At 45.1% G+C, this 19,900-nt stretch overlaps 15 non-coding genes across 15 annotated transcripts; all 15 read right to left on the bottom strand.

The window, feature by feature from the left end:
• Positions 1-667: 667 nt before the first annotated feature.
• LOC141198998 (U2 spliceosomal RNA) lies at positions 668-858 on the bottom strand. Its single transcript, XR_012270763.1, has one exon. It is a non-coding gene; the product is annotated as a U2 spliceosomal RNA (small nuclear RNA).
• A 1,121-nt stretch (positions 859-1,979) lies between these two features.
• LOC141200254 (U2 spliceosomal RNA) lies at positions 1,980-2,170 on the bottom strand. Its single transcript, XR_012271979.1, has one exon. It is a non-coding gene; the product is annotated as a U2 spliceosomal RNA (small nuclear RNA).
• Positions 2,171-3,288: 1,118 nt separating this feature from the next.
• Positions 3,289-3,479, bottom strand: LOC141200702 (U2 spliceosomal RNA). The gene has a single exon (XR_012272415.1). It is a non-coding gene; the product is annotated as a U2 spliceosomal RNA (small nuclear RNA).
• Positions 3,480-4,604: 1,125 nt separating this feature from the next.
• Positions 4,605-4,795, bottom strand: LOC141200297 (U2 spliceosomal RNA). Its single transcript, XR_012272021.1, has one exon. It is a non-coding gene; the product is annotated as a U2 spliceosomal RNA (small nuclear RNA).
• Positions 4,796-5,915: 1,120 nt separating this feature from the next.
• Positions 5,916-6,106, bottom strand: LOC141198997 (U2 spliceosomal RNA). Its single transcript, XR_012270762.1, has one exon. It is a non-coding gene; the product is annotated as a U2 spliceosomal RNA (small nuclear RNA).
• Positions 6,107-7,226: 1,120 nt separating this feature from the next.
• On the bottom strand, positions 7,227-7,417 carry LOC141200253 (U2 spliceosomal RNA). Its single transcript, XR_012271978.1, has one exon. It is a non-coding gene; the product is annotated as a U2 spliceosomal RNA (small nuclear RNA).
• Positions 7,418-8,535: 1,118 nt separating this feature from the next.
• Positions 8,536-8,726, bottom strand: LOC141200701 (U2 spliceosomal RNA). The gene has a single exon (XR_012272414.1). It is a non-coding gene; the product is annotated as a U2 spliceosomal RNA (small nuclear RNA).
• A 1,119-nt stretch (positions 8,727-9,845) lies between these two features.
• Positions 9,846-10,036, bottom strand: LOC141198996 (U2 spliceosomal RNA). Its single transcript, XR_012270761.1, has one exon. It is a non-coding gene; the product is annotated as a U2 spliceosomal RNA (small nuclear RNA).
• Positions 10,037-11,157: 1,121 nt separating this feature from the next.
• Positions 11,158-11,348, bottom strand: LOC141200722 (U2 spliceosomal RNA). The gene has a single exon (XR_012272434.1). It is a non-coding gene; the product is annotated as a U2 spliceosomal RNA (small nuclear RNA).
• A 1,120-nt stretch (positions 11,349-12,468) lies between these two features.
• Positions 12,469-12,659, bottom strand: LOC141198995 (U2 spliceosomal RNA). Its single transcript, XR_012270760.1, has one exon. It is a non-coding gene; the product is annotated as a U2 spliceosomal RNA (small nuclear RNA).
• Positions 12,660-13,778: 1,119 nt separating this feature from the next.
• Positions 13,779-13,969, bottom strand: LOC141198994 (U2 spliceosomal RNA). The gene has a single exon (XR_012270759.1). It is a non-coding gene; the product is annotated as a U2 spliceosomal RNA (small nuclear RNA).
• Positions 13,970-15,090: 1,121 nt separating this feature from the next.
• Positions 15,091-15,281, bottom strand: LOC141198993 (U2 spliceosomal RNA). Its single transcript, XR_012270758.1, has one exon. It is a non-coding gene; the product is annotated as a U2 spliceosomal RNA (small nuclear RNA).
• A 1,122-nt stretch (positions 15,282-16,403) lies between these two features.
• LOC141198991 (U2 spliceosomal RNA) lies at positions 16,404-16,594 on the bottom strand. Its single transcript, XR_012270756.1, has one exon. It is a non-coding gene; the product is annotated as a U2 spliceosomal RNA (small nuclear RNA).
• Positions 16,595-17,715: 1,121 nt separating this feature from the next.
• LOC141198990 (U2 spliceosomal RNA) lies at positions 17,716-17,906 on the bottom strand. The gene has a single exon (XR_012270755.1). It is a non-coding gene; the product is annotated as a U2 spliceosomal RNA (small nuclear RNA).
• Positions 17,907-19,024: 1,118 nt separating this feature from the next.
• On the bottom strand, positions 19,025-19,215 carry LOC141198989 (U2 spliceosomal RNA). The gene has a single exon (XR_012270754.1). It is a non-coding gene; the product is annotated as a U2 spliceosomal RNA (small nuclear RNA).
• Positions 19,216-19,900: the final 685 nt, after the last annotated feature.

Genomic DNA, 19,900 nt, shown 5'->3' with positions numbered 1-19,900 from the left:
AGGCGGGATACCTGGATGGCTGAATGTCACTGAGAAGCTCACAGAGACCGCCATAAGCAACAGTTTAAAAGAATGCCACAGACTAATCAACCAAACTTTTTGGGTTGGTTTCTCTTTTATAGTCTGCAGGCATTAAATGAAAGAAGTCAGTGTTCCAGCAGAGGGAGACAACGTTTCAGAAAAGGCATTGTAGCAAACCAAAAAAGAAATTTTAAGCGCAGCAGAGTAACCAGCTCACATACCTGTTAGCTCAGGTGAGTTTAAAAGGCTGCTGTTGATAACAAGGGCATTTGCTAAATAGATGGTGTGTGTGCAACAATATACTGAAAGGTCAATTATATTGTGCAGCTTATCTCACCACCTGTAGTTATTTAGGTGAAAGCTCCAAAATGCTTGCCTAATATGTCTGTTTATCCAAAAGGAAGTATAGAGGGAGAGCTAGATAGATAGCATTGCATTACATTACATTACATGGCAATGCAATGCACAGTTGCTGAAGTTGAACCAAAATGAGCTTGTCATCTGGCTTCTGCAACTTTTAACATGAAAAATCCAATGAGGAGAAGAAAAGCAAAGCCAAAGAGTCCATCCCAAAATCCGACAAACAAGCAAAATGAACAAAAAGCATTGAATTCAATTCTTTCTGATTTTAGAAACTGCATTAAAGAAGGGGTGCACCGGTCCTGGAGATACTGCAATACCAGGTCAATGCGTGGAGTGGACAGAGCAAGCTCTTTTTCCATCTCCCTGTTCTAAAAATCCATTTAATATATGGTCCCCAGATAGGGGACGTATCAGATATTAAACTGATAAGAACAGATACTACACTTGATCTTAGCCAAAAGGCCGAGAAGCGATAACCAGAATTGGTTTCCGACTACGGTGCCACCCAAGGATTCTGAAAAGTCCATTTGTGGAGATGGCCACCTGGACTCCCGTTAAGAAGACATGCTGTCAACCTCTAGATCCCTCACATGCCTGCACTTTTCGGCTTGCTGCTGCTGCAATCCACGCGTTTTAGATCTGCATAACTCCACCTCTTTAAGCACAGTACCCTCAACCCCCGGCTGTTCCCACCCGCCTCAACACCGTTGGAAGGGAGGAGAACCAATTAAGGCGGGGGGGGGGGTGGAACGAGCAGCTGTCTACCCTTAGCAGGAGGGTTGCTGATTAATTACCTCTCCTGCTGCTGCTGCTGCTGGCTGTCCAGCAGCAGACTGAAGGTGGCTGCTGCTGTGCGCAGGTATATAAAGGCTCAGAGCCTATTATGACACGCGCAGCCAGCGTTCCATTGCCACATTCCGTCTACTGCAGGCGGGATACCTGGATGGCTGAATGTCACTGAGAAGCTCACAGAGACCGCCATAAGCAACAGTTTAAAAGAATGCCACAGACTAATCAACCAAACTTTTTGGGTTGGTTTCTCTTTTATAGTCTGCAGGCATTAAATGAAAGAAGTCAGTGTTCCAGCAGAGGGAGACAACGTTTCAGAAAAGGCATTGTAGCAAACCAAAAAAGAAATTTTAAGCGCAGCAGAGTAACCAGCTCACATACCTGTTAGCTCAGGTGAGTTTAAAAGGCTGCTGTTGATAACAAGGGCATTTGCTAAATAGATGGTGTGTGTGCAACAATATACTGAAAGGTCAATTATATTGTGCAGCTTATCTCACCACCTGTAGTTATTTAGGTGAAAGCTCCAAAATGCTTGCCTAATATGTCTGTTTATCCAAAAGGAAGTATAGAGGGAGAGCTAGATAGATAGCATTGCATTACATTACATTACATGGCAATGCAATGCACAGTTGCTGAAGTTGAACCAAAATGAGCTTGTCATCTGGCTTCTGCAACTTTTAACATGAAAAATCCAATGAGGAGAAGAAAAGCAAAGCCAAAGAGTCCATCCCAAAATCCGACAAACAAGCAAAATGAACAAAAAGCATTGAATTCAATTCTTTCTGATTTTAGAAACTGCATTAAAGAAGGGGTGCATCGGTCCTGGAGATACTGCAATACCAGGTCAATGCGTGGAGTGGACAGAGCAAGCTCTTTTTCCATCTCCCTGTTCTAAAAATCCATTTAATATATGGTCCCCAGATAGGGGACGTATCAGATATTAAACTGATAAGAACAGATACTACACTTGATCTTAGCCAAAAGGCCGAGAAGCGATAACCAGAATTGGTTTCCGACTACGGTGCCACCCAAGGATTCTGAAAAGTCCATTTGTGGAGATGGCCACCTGGACTCCCGTTAAGAAGACATGCTGTCAACCTCTAGATCCCTCACATGCCTGCACTTTTCGGCTTGCTGCTGCTGCAATCCACGCGTTTTAGATCTGCATAACTCCACCTCTTTTAGCACAGTACCCTCAACCCCCGGCTGTTCCCACCCGCCTCAACACCGTTGGAAGGGAGGAGAACCAATTAAGGCGGGGGTGGGGGTGGAGCGAGCAGCTGTCTACCCTTAGCAGGAGGGTTGCTGATTAATTACCTCTCCTGCTGCTGCTGCTGGCTGTCCAGCAGCAGACTGAAGGTGGCTGCTGCTGTGCGCAGGTATATAAAGGCTCAGAGCCTATTATGACACGCGCAGCCAGCGTTCCATTGCCACATTCCGTCTACTGCAGGCGGGATACCTGGATGGCTGAATGTCACTGAGAAGCTCACAGAGACCGCCATAAGCAACAGTTTAAAAGAATGCCACAGACTAATCAACCAAACTTTTTGGGTTGGTTTCTCTTTTATAGTCTGCAGGCATTAAATGAAAGAAGTCAGTGTTGCAGCAGAGGGAGACAACGTTTCAGAAAAGGCATTGTAGCAAACCAAAAAAGAAATTTTAAGCGCAGCAGAGTAACCAGCTCACATACCTGTTAGCTCAGGTGAGTTTAAAAGGCTGCTGTTGATAACAAGGGCATTTGCTAAATAGATGGTGTGTGTGCAACAATATACTGAAAGGTCAATTATATTGTGCAGCTTATCTCACCACCTGTAGTTATTTAGGTGAAAGCTCCAAAATGCTTGCCTAATATGTCTGTTTATCCAAAAGGAAGTATAGAGGGAGAGCTAGATAGATAGCATTGCATTACATTACATTACATGGCAATGCAATGCACAGTTGCTGAAGTTGAACCAAAATGAGCTTGTCATCTGGCTTCTGCAACTTTTAACATGAAAAATCCAATGAGGAGAAGAAAAGCAAAGCCAAAGAGTCCATCCCAAAATCCGACAAACAAGCAAAATGAACAAAAAGCATTGAATTCAATTCTTTCTGATTTTAGAAACTGCATTAAAGAAGGGGTGCACCGGTCCTGGAGATACTGCAATACCAGGTCAATGCGTGGAGTGGACAGAGTAAGCTCTTTTTCCATCTCCCTGTTCTAAAAATCCATTTAATATATGGTCCCCAGATAGGGGACGTATCAGATATTAAACTGATAAGAACAGATACTACACTTGATCTTAGCCAAAAGGCCGAGAAGCGATAACCAGAATTGGTTTCCGACTACGGTGCCACCCAAGGATTCTGAAAAGTCCATTTGTGGAGATGGCCACCTGGACTCCCGTTAAGAAGACATGCTGTCAACCTCTAGATCCTTCACATGCCTGCACTTTTCGGCTTGCTGCTGCTGCAATCCACGCGTTTTAGATCTGCATAACTCCACCTCTTTTAGCACAGTACCCTCAACCCCCGGCTGTTCCCACCCGCCTCAACACCGTTGGAAGGGAGGAGAACCAATTAAGGCGGGGGGGGGGGGGGGTGGAACGAGCAGCTGTCTACCCTTAGCAGGAGGGTTGCTGATTAATTACCTCTCCTGCTGCTGCTGCTGCTGGCTGTCCAGCAGCAGACTGAAGGTGGCTGCTGCTGTGCGCAGGTATATAAAGGCTCAGAGCCTATTATGACACGCGCAGCCAGCGTTCCATTGCCACATTCCGTCTACTGCAGGCGGGATACCTGGATGGCTGAATGTCACTGAGAAGCTCACAGAGACCGCCATAAGCAACAGTTTAAAAGAATGCCACAGACTAATCAACCAAACTTTTTGGGTTGGTTTCTCTTTTATAGTCTGCAGGCATTAAATGAAAGAAGTCAGTGTTCCAGCAGAGGGAGACAACGTTTCAGAAAAGGCATTGTAGCAAACCAAAAAATAAATTTTAAGCGCAGCAGAGTAACCAGCTCACATACCTGTTAGCTCAGGTGAGTTTAAAAGGCTGCTGTTGATAACAAGGGCATTTGCTAAATAGATGGTGTGTGTGCAACAATATACTGAAAGGTCAATTATATTGTGCAGCTTATCTCACCACCTGTAGTTATTTAGGTGAAAGCTCCAAAATGCTTGCCTAATATGTCTGTTTATCCAAAAGGAAGTATAGAGGGAGAGCTAGATAGATAGCATTGCATTACATTACATTACATGGCAATGCAATGCACAGTTGCTGAAGTTGAACCAAAATGAGCTTGTCATCTGGCTTCTGCAACTTTTAACATGAAAAATCCAATGAGGAGAAGAAAAGCAAAGCCAAAGAGTCCATCCCAAAATCCGACAAACAAGCAAAATGAACAAAAAGCATTGAATTCAATTCTTTCTGATTTTAGAAACTGCATTAAAGAAGGGGTGCACCGGTCCTGGAGATACTGCAATACCAGGTCAATGCGTGGAGTGGACAGAGCAAGCTCTTTTTCCATCTCCCTGTTCTAAAAATCCATTTAATATATGGTCCCCAGATAGGGGACGTATCAGATATTAAACTGATAAGAACAGATACTACACTTGATCTTAGCCAAAAGGCCGAGAAGTGATAACCAGAATTGGTTTCCGACTACGGTGCCACCCAAGGATTCTGATAAGTCCATTTGTGGAGATGGCCACCGGGACTCCCGTTAAGAAGACATGCTGTCAACCTCTAGATCCCTCACATGCCTGCACTTTTCGGCTTGCTGCTGCTGCAATCCACGCGTTTTAGTTCTGCATAACTCCACCTCTTTTAGCACAGTACCCTCAACCCCCGGCTGTTCCCACCCGCCTCAACACCGTTGGAAGGGAGGAGAACCAATTAAGGCGGGGGGGGGGTGGAACGAGCAGCTGTCTACCCTTAGCAGGAGGGTTGCTGATTAATTACCTCTCCTGCTGCTGCTGCTGCTGGCTGTCCAGCAGCAGACTGAAGGTGGCTGCTGCTGTGCGCAGGTATATAAAGGCTCAGAGCCTATTATGACACGCGCAGCCAGCGTTCCATTGCCACATTCCGTCTACTGCAGGCGGGATACCTGGATGGCTGAATGTCACTGAGAAGCTCACAGAGACCGCCATAAGCAACAGTTTAAAAGAATGCCACAGACTAATCAACCAAACTTTTTGGGTTGGTTTCTCTTTTATAGTCTGCAGGCATTAAATGAAAGAAGTCAGTGTTCCAGCAGAGGGAGACAACGTTTCAGAAAAGGCATTGTAGCAAACCAAAAAAGAAATTTTAAGCGCAGCAGAGTAACCAGCTCACATACCTGTTAGCTCAGGTTAGTTTAAAAGGCTGCTGTTGATAACAAGGGCATTTGCTAAATAGATGGTGTGTGTGCAACAATATACTGAAAGGTCAATTATATTGTGCAGCTTATCTCACCACCTGTAGTTATTTAGGTGAAAGCTCCAAAATGCTTGCCTAATATGTCTGTTTATCCAAAAGGAAGTATAGAGGGAGAGCTAGATAGATAGCATTGCATTACATTACATTACATGGCAATGCAATGCACAGTTGCTGAAGTTGAACCAAAATGAGCTTGTCATCTGGCTTCTGCAACTTTTAACATGAAAAATCCAATGAGGAGAAGAAAAGCAAAGCCAAAGAGTCCATCCCAAAATCCGACAAACAAGCAAAATGAACAAAAAGCATTGAATTCAATTCTTTCTGATTTTAGAAACTGCATTAAAGAAGGGGTGCACCGGTCCTGGAGATACTGCAATACCAGGTCAATGCGTGGAGTGGACAGAGCAAGCTCTTTTTCCATCTCCCTGTTCTAAAAATCCATTTAATATATGGTCCCCAGATAGGGGACGTATCAGATATTAAACTGATAAGAACAGATACTACACTTGATCTTAGCCAAAAGGCCGAGAAGCGATAACCAGAATTGGTTTCCGACTACGGTGCCACCCAAGGATTCTGAAAAGTCCATTTGTGGAGATGGCCACCTGGACTCCCGTTAAGAAGACATGCTGTCAACCTCTAGATCCCTCACATGCCTGCACTTTTCGGCTTGCTGCTGCTGCAATCCACGCGTTTTAGATCTGCATAACTCCACCTCTTTTAGCACAGTACCCTCAACCCCCGGCTGTTCCCACCCGCCTCAACACCGTTGGAAGGGAGGAGAACCAATTAAGGCGGGGGGGGGGTGGAACGAGCAGCTGTCTACCCTTAGCAGGAGGGTTGCTGATTAATTACCTCTCCTGCTGCTGCTGCTGCTGGCTGTCCAGCAGCAGACTGAAGGTGGCTGCTGCTGTGCGCAGGTATATAAAGGCTCAGAGCCTATTATGACACGCGCAGCCAGCGTTCCATTGCCACATTCCGTCTACTGCAGGCGGGATACCTGGATGGCTGAATGTCACTGAGAAGCTCACAGAGACCGCCATAAGCAACAGTTTAAAAGAATGCCACAGACTAATCAACCAAACTTTTTGGGTTGGTTTCTCTTTTATAGTCTGCAGGCATTAAATGAAAGAAGTCAGTGTTCCAGCAGAGGGAGACAACGTTTCAGAAAAGGCATTGTAGCAAACCAAAAAAGAAATTTTAAGCGCAGCAGAGTAACCAGCTCACATACCTGTTAGCTCAGGTGAGTTTAAAAGGCTGCTGTTGATAACAAGGGCATTTGCTAAATAGATGGTGTGTGTGCAACAATATACTGAAAGGTCAATTATATTGTGCAGCTTATCTCACCACCTGTAGTTATTTAGGTGAAAGCTCCAAAATGCTTGCCTAATATGTCTGTTTATCCAAAAGGAAGTATAGAGGGAGAGCTAGATAGATAGCATTGCATTACATTACATTACATGGCAATGCAATGCACAGTTGCTGAAGTTGAACCAAAATGAGCTTGTCATCTGGCTTCTGCAACTTTTAACATGAAAAATCCAATGAGGAGAAGAAAAGCAAAGCCAAAGAGTCCATCCCAAAATCCGACAAACAAGCAAAATGAACAAAAAGCATTGAATTCAATTCTTTCTGATTTTAGAAACTGCATTAAAGAAGGGGTGCATCGGTCCTGGAGATACTGCAATACCAGGTCAATGCGTGGAGTGGACAGAGCAAGCTCTTTTTCCATCTCCCTGTTCTAAAAATCCATTTAATATATGGTCCCCAGATAGGGGACGTATCAGATATTAAACTGATAAGAACAGATACTACACTTGATCTTAGCCAAAAGGCCGAGAAGCGATAACCAGAATTGGTTTCCGACTACGGTGCCACCCAAGGATTCTGAAAAGTCCATTTGTGGAGATGGCCACCTGGACTCCCGTTAAGAAGACATGCTGTCAACCTCTAGATCCCTCACATGCCTGCACTTTTCGGCTTGCTGCTGCTGCAATCCACGCGTTTTAGATCTGCATAACTCCACCTCTTTTAGCACAGTACCCTCAACCCCCGGCTGTTCCCACCCGCCTCAACACCGTTGGAAGGGAGGAGAACCAATTAAGGCGGGGGTGGGGGTGGAGCGAGCAGCTGTCTACCCTTAGCAGGAGGGTTGCTGATTAATTACCTCTCCTGCTGCTGCTGCTGGCTGTCCAGCAGCAGACTGAAGGTGGCTGCTGCTGTGCGCAGGTATATAAAGGCTCAGAGCCTATTATGACACGCGCAGCCAGCGTTCCATTGCCACATTCCGTCTACTGCAGGCGGGATACCTGGATGGCTGAATGTCACTGAGAAGCTCACAGAGACCGCCATAAGCAACAGTTTAAAAGAATGCCACAGACTAATCAACCAAACTTTTTGGGTTGGTTTCTCTTTTATAGTCTGCAGGCATTAAATGAAAGAAGTCAGTGTTGCAGCAGAGGGAGACAACGTTTCAGAAAAGGCATTGTAGCAAACCAAAAAAGAAATTTTAAGCGCAGCAGAGTAACCAGCTCACATACCTGTTAGCTCAGGTGAGTTTAAAAGGCTGCTGTTGATAACAAGGGCATTTGCTAAATAGATGGTGTGTGTGCAACAATATACTGAAAGGTCAATTATATTGTGCAGCTTATCTCACCACCTGTAGTTATTTAGGTGAAAGCTCCAAAATGCTTGCCTAATATGTCTGTTTATCCAAAAGGAAGTATAGAGGGAGAGCTAGATAGATAGCATTGCATTACATTACATTACATGGCAATGCAATGCACAGTTGCTGAAGTTGAACCAAAATGAGCTTGTCATCTGGCTTCTGCAACTTTTAACATGAAAAATCCAATGAGGAGAAGAAAAGCAAAGCCAAAGAGTCCATCCCAAAATCCGACAAACAAGCAAAATGAACAAAAAGCATTGAATTCAATTCTTTCTGATTTTAGAAACTGCATTAAAGAAGGGGTGCACCGGTCCTGGAGATACTGCAATACCAGGTCAATGCGTGGAGTGGACAGAGTAAGCTCTTTTTCCATCTCCCTGTTCTAAAAATCCATTTAATATATGGTCCCCAGATAGGGGACGTATCAGATATTAAACTGATAAGAACAGATACTACACTTGATCTTAGCCAAAAGGCCGAGAAGCGATAACCAGAATTGGTTTCCGACTACGGTGCCACCCAAGGATTCTGAAAAGTCCATTTGTGGAGATGGCCACCTGGACTCCCGTTAAGAAGACATGCTGTCAACCTCTAGATCCTTCACATGCCTGCACTTTTCGGCTTGCTGCTGCTGCAATCCACGCGTTTTAGATCTGCATAACTCCACCTCTTTTAGCACAGTACCCTCAACCCCCGGCTGATCCCACCCGCCTCAACACCGTTGGAAGGGAGGAGAACCAATTAAGGCGGGGGGGGGTGGAACGAGCAGCTGTCTACCCTTAGCAGGAGGGTTGCTGATTAATTACCTCTCCTGCTGCTGCTGCTGCTGGCTGTCCAGCAGCAGACTGAAGGTGGCTGCTGCTGTGCGCAGGTATATAAAGGCTCAGAGCCTATTATGACACGCGCAGCCAGCGTTCCATTGCCACATTCCGTCTACTGCAGGCGGGATACCTGGATGGCTGAATGTCACTGAGAAGCTCACAGAGACCGCCATAAGCAACAGTTTAAAAGAATGCCACAGACTAATCAACCAAACTTTTTGGGTTGGTTTCTCTTTTATAGTCTGCAGGCATTAAATGAAAGAAGTCAGTGTTCCAGCAGAGGGAGACAACGTTTCAGAAAAGGCATTGTAGCAAACCAAAAAAGAAATTTTAAGCGCAGCAGAGTAACCAGCTCACATACCTGTTAGCTCAGGTTAGTTTAAAAGGCTGCTGTTGATAACAAGGGCATTTGCTAAATAGATGGTGTGTGTGCAACAATATACTGAAAGGTCAATTATATTGTGCAGCTTATCTCACCACCTGTAGTTATTTAGGTGAAAGCTCCAAAATGCTTGCCTAATATGTCTGTTTATCCAAAAGGAAGTATAGAGGGAGAGCTAGATAGATAGCATTGCATTACATTACATTACATGGCAATGCAATGCACAGTTGCTGAAGTTGAACCAAAATGAGCTTGTCATCTGGCTTCTGCAACTTTTAACATGAAAAATCCAATGAGGAGAAGAAAAGCAAAGCCAAAGAGTCCATCCCAAAATCCGACAAACAAGCAAAATGAACAAAAAGCATTGAATTCAATTCTTTCTGATTTTAGAAACTGCATTAAAGAAGGGGTGCACCGGTCCTGGAGATACTGCAATACCAGGTCAATGCGTGGAGTGGACAGAGCAAGCTCTTTTTCCATCTCCCTGTTCTAAAAATCCATTTAATATATGGTCCCCAGATAGGGGACGTATCAGATATTAAACTGATAAGAACAGATACTACACTTGATCTTAGCCAAAAGGCCGAGAAGCGATAACCAGAATTGGTTTCCGACTACGGTGCCACCCAAGGATTCTGAAAAGTCCATTTGTGGAGATGGCCACCTGGACTCCCGTTAAGAAGACATGCTGTCAACCTCTAGATCCCTCACATGCCTGCACTTTTCGGCTTGCTGCTGCTGCAATCCACGCGTTTTAGATCTGCATAACTCCACCTCTTTTAGCACAGTACCCTCAACCCCCGGCTGTTCCCACCCGCCTCAACACCGTTGGAAGGGAGGAGAACCAATTAAGGCGGGGGGGGGGGTGGAACGAGCAGCTGTCTACCCTTAGCAGGAGGGTTGCTGATTAATTACCTCTCCTGCTGCTGCTGCTGCTGGCTGTCCAGCAGCAGACTGAAGGTGGCTGCTGCTGTGCGCAGGTATATAAAGGCTCATAGCCTATTATGACACGCGCAGTCAGCGTTCCATTGCCACATTCCGTCTACTGCAGGCGGGATACCTGGATGGCTGAATGTCACTGAGAAGCTCACAGAGACCGCCATAAGCAACAGTTTAAAAGAATGCCACAGACTAATCAACCAAACTTTTTGGGTTGGTTTCTCTTTTATAGTCTGCAGGCATTAAATGAAAGAAGTCAGTGTTCCAGCAGAGGGAGACAACGTTTCAGAAAAGGCATTGTAGCAAACCAAAAAAGAAATTTTAAGCGCAGCAGAGTAACCAGCTCACATACCTGTTAGCTCAGGTGAGTTTAAAAGGCTGCTGTTGATAACAAGGGCATTTGCTAAATAGATGGTGTGTGTGCAACAATATACTGAAAGGTCAATTATATTGTGCAGCTTATCTCACCACCTGTAGTTATTTAGGTGAAAGCTCCAAAATGCTTGCCTAATATGTCTGTTTATCCAAAAGGAAGTATAGAGGGAGAGCTAGATAGATAGCATTGCATTACATTACATTACATGGCAATGCAATGCACAGTTGCTGAAGTTGAACCAAAATGAGCTTGTCATCTGGCTTCTGCAACTTTTAACATGAAAAATCCAATGAGGAGAAGAAAAGCAAAGCCAAAGAGTCCATCCCAAAATCCGACAAACAAGCAAAATGAACAAAAAGCATTGAATTCAATTCTTTCTGATTTTAGAAACTGCATTAAAGAAGGGGTGCACCGGTCCTGGAGATACTGCAATACCAGGTCAATGCGTGGAGTGGACAGAGCAACCTCTTTTTCCATCTCCCTGTTCTAAAAATCCATTTAATATATGGTCCCCAGATAGGGGACGTATCAGATATTAAACTGATAAGAACAGATACTACACTTGATCTTAGCCAAAAGGCCGAGAAGCGATAACCAGAATTGGTTTCCGACTACGGTGCCACCCAAGGATTCTGAAAAGTCCATTTGTGGAGATGGCCACCTGGACTCCCGTTAAGAAGACATGCTGTCAACCTCTAGATCCCTCACATGCCTGCACTTTTCGGCTTGCTGCTGCTGCAATCCACGCGTTTTAGATCTGCATAACTCCACCTCTTTTAGCACAGTACCCTCAACCCCCGGCTGTTCCCACCCGCCTCAACACCGTTGGAAGGGAGGAGAACCAATTAAGGCGGGGGGGGGGTGGAACGAGCAGCTGTCTACCCTTAGCAGGAGGGTTGCTGATTAATTACCTCTCCTGCTGCTGCTGCTGCTGGCTGTCCAGCAGCAGACTGAAGGTGGCTGCTGCTGTGCGCAGGTATATAAAGGCTCAGAGCCTATTATGACACGCGCAGCCAGCGTTCCATTGCCACATTCCGTCTACTGCAGGCGGGATACCTGGATGGCTGAATGTCACTGAGAAGCTCACAGAGACCGCCATAAGCAACAGTTTAAAAGAATGCCACAGACTAATCAACCAAACTTTTTGGGTTGGTTTCTCTTTTATAGTCTGCAGGCATTAAATGAAAGAAGTCAGTGTTCCAGCAGAGGGAGACAACGTTTCAGAAAAGGCATTGTAGCAAACCAAAAAAGAAATTTTAAGCGCAGCAGAGTAACCAGCTCACATACCTGTTAGCTCAGGTGAGTTTAAAAGGCTGCTGTTGATAACAAGGGCATTTGCTAAATAGATGGTGTGTGTGCAACAATATACTGAAAGGTCAATTATATTGTGCAGCTTATCTCACCACCTGTAGTTATTTAGGTGAAAGCTCCAAAATGCTTGCCTAATATGTCTGTTTATCCAAAAGGAAGTATAGAGGGAGAGCTAGATAGATAGCATTGCATTACATTACATTACATGGCAATGCAATGCACAGTTGCTGAAGTTGAACCAAAATGAGCTTGTCATCTGGCTTCTGCAACTTTTAACATGAAAAATCCAATGAGGAGAAGAAAAGCAAAGCCAAAGAGTCCATCCCAAAATCCGACAAACAAGCAAAATGAACAAAAAGCATTGAATTCAATTCTTTCTGATTTTAGAAACTGCATTAAAGAAGGGGTGCACCGGTCCTGGAGATACTGCAATACCAGGTCAATGCGTGGAGTGGACAGAGCAAGCTCTTTTTCCATCTCCCTGTTCTAAAAATCCATTTAATATATGGTCCCCAGATAGGGGACGTATCAGATATTAAACTGATAAGAACAGATACTACACTTGATCTTAGCCAAAAGGCCGAGAAGCGATAACCAGAATTGGTTTCCGACTACGGTGCCACCCAAGGATTCTGAAAAGTCCATTTGTGGAGATGGCCACCTGGACTCCCGTTAAGAAGACATGCTGTCAACCTCTAGATCCCTCACATGCCTGCACTTTTCGGCTTGCTGCTGCTGCAATCCACGCGTTTTAGATCTGCATAACTCCACCTCTTTTAGCACAGTACCCTCAACCCCCGGCTGTTCCCACCCGCCTCAACACCGTTGGAAGGGAGGAGAACCAATTAAGGCGGGGGGGGGTGGAACGAGCAGCTGTCTACCCTTAGCAGGAGGGTTGCTGATTAATTACCTCTCCTGCTGCTGCTGCTGCTGGCTGTCCAGCAGCAGACTGAAGGTGGCTGCTGCTGTGCGAAGGTATATAAAGGCTCAGAGCCTATTATGACACGCGCAGCCAGCGTTCCATTGCCACATTCCGTCTACTGCAGGCGGGATACCTGGATGGCTGAATGTCACTGAGAAGCTCACAGAGACCGCCATAAGCAACAGTTTAAAAGAATGCCACAGACTAATCAACCAAACTTTTTGGGTTGGTTTCTCTTTTATAGTCTGCAGGCATTAAATGAAAGAAGTCAGTGTTCCAGCAGAGGGAGACAACGTTTCAGAAAAGGCATTGTAGCAAACCAAAAAAGAAATTTTAAGCGCAGCAGAGTAACCAGCTCACATACCTGTTAGCTCAGGTGAGTTTAAAAGGCTGCTGTTGATAACAAGGGCATTTGCTAAATAGATGGTGTGTGTGCAACAATATACTGAAAGGTCAATTATATTGTGCAGCTTATCTCACCACCTGTAGTTATTTAGGTGAAAGCTCCAAAATGCTTGCCTAATATGTCTGTTTATCCAAAAGGAAGTATAGAGGGAGAGCTAGATAGATAGCATTGCATTACATTACATTACATGGCAATGCAATGCACAGTTGCTGAAGTTGAACCAAAATGAGCTTGTCATCTGGCTTCTGCAACTTTTAACATGAAAAATCCAATGAGGAGAAGAAAAGCAAAGCCAAAGAGTCCATCCCAAAATCCGACAAACAAGCAAAATGAACAAAAAGCATTGAATTCAATTCTTTCTGATTTTAGAAACTGCATTAAAGAAGGGGTGCACCGGTCCTGGAGATACTGCAATACCAGGTCAATGCGTGGAGTGGACAGAGCAAGCTCTTTTTCCATCTCCCTGTTCTAAAAATCCATTTAATATATGGTCCCCAGATAGGGGACGTATCAGATATTAAACTGATAAGAACAGATACTACACTTGATCTTAGCCAAAAGGCCGAGAAGCGATAACCAGAATTGGTTTCCGACTACGGTGCCACCCAAGGATTCTGAAAAGTCCATTTGTGCAGATGGCCACCTGGACTCCCGTTAAGAAGACATGCTGTCAACCTCTAGATCCCTCACATGCCTGCACTTTTCGGCTTGCTGCTGCTGCAATCCACGCGTTTTAGATCTGCATAACTCCACCTCTTTTAGCACAGTACCCTCAACCCCCGGCTGTTCCCACCCGCCTCAACACCGTTGGAAGGGAGGAGAACCAATTAAGGCGGGGGGGGGGGTGGAACGAGCAGCTGTCTACCCTTAGCAGGAGGGTTGCTGATTAATTACCTCTCCTGCTGCTGCTGCTGCTGGCTGTCCAGCAGCAGACTGAAGGTGGCTGCTGCTGTGCGCAGGTATATAAAGGCTCAGAGCCTATTATGACACGCGCAGCCAGCGTTCCATTGCCACATTCCGTCTACTGCAGGCGGGATACCTGGATGGCTGAATGTCACTGAGAAGCTCACAGAGACCGCCATAAGCAACAGTTTAAAAGAATGCCACAGACTAATCAACCAAACTTTTTGGGTTGGTTTCTCTTTTATAGTCTGCAGGCATTAAATGAAAGAAGTCAGTGTTCCAGCAGAGGGAGACAACGTTTCAGAAAAGGCATTGTAGCAAACCAAAAAAGAAATTTTAAGCGCAGCAGAGTAACCAGCTCACATACCTGTTAGCTCAGGTGAGTTTAAAAGGCTGCTGTTGATAACAAGGGCATTTGCTAAATAGATGGTGTGTGTGCAACAATATACTGAAAGGTCAATTATATTGTGCAGCTTATCTCACCACCTGTAGTTATTTAGGTGAAAGCTCCAAAATGCTTGCCTAATATGTCTGTTTATCCAAAAGGAAGTATAGAGGGAGAGCTAGATAGATAGCATTGCATTACATTACATTACATGGCAATGCAATGCACAGTTGCTGAAGTTGAACCAAAATGAGCTTGTCATCTGGCTTCTGCAACTTTTAACATGAAAAATCCAATGAGGAGAAGAAAAGCAAAGCCAAAGAGTCCATCCCAAAATCCGACAAACAAGCAAAATGAACAAAAAGCATTGAATTCAATTCTTTCTGATTTTAGAAACTGCATTAAAGAAGGGGTGCACCGGTCCTGGAGATACTGCAATACCAGGTCAATGCGTGGAGTGGACAGAGCAAGCTCTTTTTCCATCTCCCTGTTCTAAAAATCCATTTAATATATGGTCCCCAGATAGGGGACGTATCAGATATTAAACTGATAAGAACAGATACTACACTTGATCTTAGCCAAAAGGCCGAGAAGCGATAACCAGAATTGGTTTCCGACTACGGTGCCACCCAAGGATTCTGAAAAGTCCATTTGTGGAGATGGCCACCTGGACTCCCGTTAAGAAGACATGCTGTCAACCTCTAGATCCCTCACATGCCTGCACTTTTCGGCTTGCTGCTGCTGCAATCCACGCGTTTTAGATCTGCATAACTCCACCTCTTTTAGCACAGTACCCTCAACCCCCGGCTGTTCCCACCCGCCTCAACACCGTTGGAAGGGAGGAGAACCAATTAAGGCGGGGGGGGGGGGTGGAACGAGCAGCTGTCTACCCTTAGCAGGAGGGTTGCTGATTAATTACCTCTCCTGCTGCTGCTGCTGCTGGCTGTCCAGCAGCAGACTGAAGGTGGCTGCTGCTGTGCGCAGGTATATAAAGGCTCAGAGCCTATTATGACACGCGCAGCCAGCGTTCCATTGCCACATTCCGTCTACTGCAGGCGGGATACCTGGATGGCTGAATGTCACTGAGAAGCTCACAGAGACCGCCATAAGCAACAGTTTAAAAGAATGCCACAGACTAATCAACCAAACTTTTTGGGTTGGTTTCTCTTTTATAGTCTGCAGGCATTAAATGAAAGAAGTCAGTGTTCCAGCAGAGGGAGACAACGTTTCAGAAAAGGCATTGTAGCAAACCAAAAAAGAAATTTTAAGCGCAGCAGAGTAACCAGCTCACATACCTGTTAGCTCAGGTGAGTTTAAAAGGCTGCTGTTGATAACAAGGGCATTTGCTAAATAGATGGTGTGTGTGCAACAATATACTGAAAGGTCAATTATATTGTGCAGCTTATCTCACCACCTGTAGTTATTTAGGTGAAAGCTCCAAAATGCTTGCCTAATATGTCTGTTTATCCAAAAGGAAGTATAGAGGGAGAGCTAGATAGATAGCATTGCATTACATTACATTACATGGCAATGCAATGCACAGTTGCTGAAGTTGAACCAAAATGAGCTTGTCATCTGGCTTCTGCAACTTTTAACATGAAAAATCCAATGAGGAGAAGAAAAGCAAAGCCAAAGAGTCCATCCCAAAATCCGACAAACAAGCAAAATGAACAAAAAGCATTGAATTCAATTCTTTCTGATTTTAGAAACTGCATTAAAGAAGGGGTGCACCGGTCCTGGAGATACTGCAATACCAGGTCAATGCGTGGAGTGGACAGAGCAAGCTCTTTTTCCATCTCCCTGTTCTAAAAATCCATTTAATATATGGTCCCCAGATAGGGGACGTATCAGATATTAAACTGATAAGAACAGATACTACACTTGATCTTAGCCAAAAGGCCGAGAAGCGATAACCAGAATTGGTTTCCGACTACGGTGCCACCCAAGGATTCTGAAAAGTCCATTTGTGGAGATGGCCACCTGGACTCCCGTTAAGAAGACATGCTGTCAACCTCTAGATCCCTCACACGCCTGCACTTTTCGGCTTGCTGCTGCTGCAATCCACGCGTTTTAGATCTGCATAACTCCACCTCTTTTAGCACAGTACCCTCAACCCCCGGCTGTTCCCACCCGCCTCAACACCGTTGGAAGGGAGGAGAACCAATTAAGGCGGGGGGGGGGGTGGAACGAGCAGCTGTCTACCCTTAGCAGGAGGGTTGCTGATTAATTACCTCTCCTGCTGCTGCTGCTGCTGGCTGTCCAGCAGCAGACTGAAGGTGGCTGCTGCTGTGCGCAGGTATATAAAGGCTCAGAGCCTATTATGACACGCGCAGCCAGCGTTCCATTGCCACATTCCGTCTACTGCAGGCGGGATACCTGGATGGCTGAATGTCACTGAGAAGCTCACAGAGACCGCCATAAGCAACAGTTTAAAAGAATGCCACAGACTAATCAACCAAACTTTTTGGGTTGGTTTCTCTTTTATAGTCTGCAGGCATTAAATGAAAGAAGTCAGTGTTCCAGCAGAGGGAGACAACGTTTCAGAAAAGGCATTGTAGCAAACCAAAAAAGAAATTTTAAGCGCAGCAGAGTAACCAGCTCACATACCTGTTAGCTCAGGTGAGTTTAAAAGGCTGCTGTTGATAACAAGGGCATTTGCTAAATAGATGGTGTGTGTGCAACAATATACTGAAAGGTCAATTATATTGTGCAGCTTATCTCACCACCTGTAGTTATTTAGGTGAAAGCTCCAAAATGCTTGCCTAATATGTCTGTTTATCCAAAAGGAAGTATAGAGGGAGAGCTAGATAGATAGCATTGCATTACATTACATTACATGGCAATGCAATGCACAGTTGCTGAAGTTGAACCAAAATGAGCTTGTCATCTGGCTTCTGCAACTTTTAACATGAAAAATCCAATGAGGAGAAGAAAAGCAAAGCCAAAGAGTCCATCCCAAAATCCGACAAACAAGCAAAATGAACAAAAAGCATTGAATTCAATTCTTTCTGATTTTAGAAACTGCATTAAAGAAGGGGTGCACCGGTCCTGGAGATACTGCAATACCAGGTCAATGCGTGGAGTGGACAGAGCAAGCTCTTTTTCCATCTCCCTGTTCTAAAAATCCATTTAATATATGGTCCCCAGATAGGGGACGTATCAGATATTAAACTGATAAGAACAGATACTACACTTGATCTTAGCCAAAAGGCCGAGAAGCGATAACCAGAATTGGTTTCCGACTACGGTGCCACCCAAGAATTCTGAAAAGTCCATTTGTGGAGATGGCCACCTGGACTCCCGTTAAGAAGACATGCTGTCAACCTCTAGATCCCTCACATGCCTGCACTTTTCGGCTTGCTGCTGCTGCAATCCACGCGTTTTAGATCTGCATAACTCCACCTCTTTTAGCACAGTACCCTCAACCCCCGGCTGTTCCCACCCGCCTCAACACCGTTGGAAGGGAGGAGAACCAATTAAGGCGGGGGGGGTGGAACGAGCAGCTGTCTACCCTTAGCAGGAGGGTTGCTGATTAATTACCTCTCCTGCTGCTGCTGCTGCTGGCTGTCCAGCAGCAGACTGAAGGTGGCTGCTGCTGTGCGCAGGTATATAAAGGCTCAGAGCCTATTATAACACGCGCAGCCAGCTTTCCATTGCCACATTCCTTCTACTGCAGGCGGGATACCTGGATGGCTGAATGTCACTGAGAAGCTCACAGAGACCGCCATAAGCAACAGTTTAAAAGAATGCCACAGACTAATCAACCAAACTTTTTGGGTTGGTTTCTCTTTTATAGTCTGCAGGCATTAAATGAAAGAAGTCAGTGTTCCAGCAGAGGGAGACAACGTTTCAGAAAAGGCATTGTAGCAAACCAAAAAAGAAATTTTAAGCGCAGCAGAGTAACCAGCTCACATACCTGTTAGCTCAGGTGAGTTTAAAAGGCTGCTGTTGATAACAAGGGCATTTGCTAAATAGATGGTGTGTGTGCAACAATATACTGAAAGGTCAATTATATTGTGCAGCTTATCTCACCACCTGTAGTTATTTAGGTGAAAGCTCCAAAATGCTTGCCTAATATGTCTGTTTATCCAAAAGGAAGTATAGAGGGAGAGCTAGATAGATAGCATTGCATTACATTACATTACATGGCAATGCAATGCACAGTTGCTGAAGTTGAACCAAAATGAGCTTGTCATCTGGCTTCTGCAACTTTTAACATGAAAAATCCAATGAGGAGAAGAAAAGCAAAGCCAAAGAGTCCATCCCAAAATCCGACAAACAAGCAAAATGAACAAAAAGCATTGAATTCAATTCTTTCTGATTTTAGAAACTGCATTAAAGAAGGGGTGCACCGGTCCTGGAGATACTGCAATACCAGGTCAATGCGTGGAGTGGACAGAGCAAGCTCTTTTTCCATCTCCCTGTTCTAAAAATCCATTTAATATATGGTCCCCAGATAGGGGACGTATCAGATATTAAACTGATAAGAACAGATACTACACTTGATCTTAGCCAAAAGGCCGAGAAGCGATAACCAGAATTGGTTTCCGACTACGGTGCCACCCAAGGATTCTGAAAAGTCCATTTGTGGAGATGGCCACCTGGACTCCCGTTAAGAAGACATGCTGTCAACCTCTAGATCCCTCACATGCCTGCACTTTTCGGCTTGCTGCTGCTGCAATCCACGCGTTTTAGATCTGCATAACTCCACCTCTTTTAGCACAGTACCCTCAACCCCCGGCTGTTCCCACCCGCCTCAACACCGTTGGAAGGGAGGAGAACCAATTAAGGCGGGGGGGGGGGGTGGAACGAGCAGCTGTCTACCCTTAGCAGGAGGGTTGCTGATTAATTACCTCTCCTGCTGCTGCTGCTGCTGGCTGTCCAGCAGCAGACTGAAGGTGGCTGCTGCTGTGCGCAGGTATATAAAGGCTCAGAGCCTATTATGACACGCGCAGCCAGCGTTCCATTGCCACATTCCGTCTACTGCAGGCGGGATACCTGGATGGCTGAATGTCACTGAGAAGCTCACAGAGACCGCCATAAGCAACAGTTTAAAAGAATGCCACAGACTAATCAACCAAACTTTTTGGGTTGGTTTCTCTTTTATAATCTGCAGGCATTAAATGAAAGAAGTCAGTGTTCCAGCAGAGGGAGACAACGTTTCAGAAAAGGCATTGTAGCAAACCAAAAAAGAAATTTTAAGCGCAGCAGAGTAAC

This window comes from Phyllobates terribilis, unplaced genomic scaffold (assembly GCF_046119375.1).
Source record: "Phyllobates terribilis strain yellow unplaced genomic scaffold, ASM4611937v1 Scaffold_108__1_contigs__length_5656254, whole genome shotgun sequence".
NCBI lineage: Eukaryota > Metazoa > Chordata > Amphibia > Anura > Dendrobatidae > Phyllobates > Phyllobates terribilis.
This window is presented reverse-complemented; position numbering and strand designations above follow the sequence as displayed.